This window comes from Helianthus annuus, chromosome 13 (genome assembly GCF_002127325.2).
Source record: "Helianthus annuus cultivar XRQ/B chromosome 13, HanXRQr2.0-SUNRISE, whole genome shotgun sequence".
In the NCBI taxonomy this organism is placed as follows: Eukaryota; Viridiplantae; Streptophyta; class Magnoliopsida; order Asterales; family Asteraceae; genus Helianthus; species Helianthus annuus.
Window position 1 is genome coordinate 71839740 of NC_035445.2, and position 2724 is coordinate 71842463.

Sequence of the window (2724 nt, forward strand, 5' to 3'; positions counted from 1 at the left end):
CTTTCTTTCTCTCTCAAATATAATAGCAATAATTCTCGGGTATTATACCCCCTAAAAAGCGAAGCTCTGCCTCGTTGTAAGTATTATAACCCCCGGTTACGTATTAGTTACTCTGCCCGATTGATCTAGAGCTCCGTAACGCATGTCAAGGCTCTGCCTGACTCAGTCATTGGAGTTCTGTCTCGGGGGTATAGCTAATGTAAATTGGGTTATCTTACTAACATGTGTGCATTGTTTATTATAATAAATTATAACCAGAAAGTCACCAGAAAGCACTAGTAGTATCTAAAATAGCAAAGTGAGTACATCTTATTTTTGTAAACTGTTTTTACAAAATCTCAATTATTTTAAAATATATTTAACAGTGATTGAGTCTATGTATTCTACAATTATTGTTGGTATGTTGGGGTTTTGTATACATTATTTGTTACTACACTATGAGTAGTAGCATGACCACAAGTCAGGATTGACAGTACCGTGGGTGGTAATTGGGTAGATAAAAACATTGTAACCGCTCTCAATACTGTAAAGATATAAAATCGTGTTTTAATTAAACTGGGATGCACTCGCCAGTATTTCTTGCTGATAAAACTTTTTAAAACGCGTTTCAGGTAACAAAATGTGAAAGCCAAATAGAAATCAGCTGGAGAGCACTGAAGGCTTGGAAAAGTAGCTATAAAAGTTACCTAAACAAGAAAGAAGTTTTATTTCAATAAATTAGGGTTTATCCCTATAAACATATTATAATGGAAACTTGGATTTTTCCCATGTATTTATTATTTATAAAAGTGTGGTGTTTTACTCTGATAAACTATTTCCTAACTACGGTCCTGACGTAAATTTCCGCTGTCAAATTAATAAACACCGATACCACTGATACTGTCCTCGCGGCCACCCGCTCCCGGGGTAGGGGTCGGGGGCTGCGACAAAGCTAAATATGCTTCACAAAAGAAGGTTCAAAGGTAACAACCTACCTATCTTGCAATACACAACTGTCGAATTGTATCGTTGAAACTTGTAAGTAAAGATTGATTTCCATTCATGTGGGTGATTGTTGGAAATTTTGTGAAAATAGCAATTTTCACAAATATAGGAAATGCATTTTTCCTAATTTGGGCTAGAAATAAATATAAGAAACTGAGGGGATTTTATATATTTATTTGTGGGTTTGTGTTCTATGTTGGAAGAGCTTCGCAACAAACTAAACTGTGTCCGAAACGGAGCTAAGATGAATGAGATATCGATGCTCAAAGTTTGGTGTTTGAACCATTGAATGCTGAAATAATGAGAAAGTGTCACCTTGTCCCACATAGGAGGAAAGATGAAACCTAAAGAGTTATTTAAGTGGGAACACTCCTTCCTTATTGTTTCCTGGAAGCACACACTAGTGTACTCGCGAAGGGTGTGAAACACCCTAACTCACCCGCACGTGGCGATGGGCGCAATGTGACGCTTTGATGGCGCACTTCGCACTTCGCACGCTCGCAACGCCGCTTGAGAGCCGCCTTTGTATTTTTTATTGCGCGCTACGGCGCGAATGTGTGTCATGTTCCTATAGGTTCACTTGTGACATGACGTGCGCGCGCATGAGTGGTGCAGACATGCGCGCGTGCATGAAAGCGAGCCAAAATGGCGCACGTGCACCAGAGTGTCTACCCTTGCGCGCGCATGATAGAACTTTCCCAGACTTTAATGACAGAGCAGTTTCACTTTAGCATTTGAAACAAACGAGTCAACGGTTTTGATTGAGAATTAAATGACGAATTAAAGTGCATTGAAGACGTTTAATGCAATTTAATTCTCTCATTTTATTCGTTTTTGTTGTTTCGTCTCAGATGCTGTATAAATACAACATCACATCCATTGTAGAATACACCGGAAAAACACCAACAACTAAAGCACACAATTCTCTGCAGATTTATGATCTTCTTCTTACTCTTCTCAAGGTGTTCTTCGGGTCCTCGTGCCAACACCGACAATACTATTGCTTCGGCTGTTGTACCCTAGGAAACAAAACGAGTTCTTTTGAGAGACTCGGAATTTGTGTTCTTGTATTCTATTTAGTTAAGTTGTAATAATTCTGTAATTTCCTGCTTTCTTTAATTTCTGTATTGTAATCATTTAATAAATTGTTTTATTTTATTTATATGCGAACGGGTCCTACACCCCAAGTAATACAAATAACGATGTTCACCTTTCATATTTAGTAAATAAACTTTTATTACACGATATAAAAACTAAGGTATAAAGGTGAGGTTTACTGATTTTTATTACGCAATATAATGCATATATCGCGTTTTTAGTATAAAGGTGATCAAATTAAGGGTGTTCATTTTATTGGTGAAGTTATTCTTTACTAAAGTATAAAGGTGATCAAATTAAGGGTCACATTTTATTGGTTTGATTTTGGAGTTATTCTTTACGAAAGTATAAAGGTGATCAAATTAAGGGTCACATTTTATTGGTTTGATGCTTTGTTGGTATTCTTTACTAAATGTAGAAATGATGTTAAAATTGTGAGTTTGAAAGAGTGAATGTCACGTTTTATTAATTGCAATCCTTTATTAGAATTTAGATTAGAATAGTAAATAGCCTGAAATTAAAGGAAAGTAAATAATCAATTGCAATAAAGTTTTACTTTTACTGGTAGTTAAATGGTTTTGGAGATTAAAAACAAAAAGCCTAAGAATTTGGAGTGTTACTATCTATGCCCTTTATTTTAAT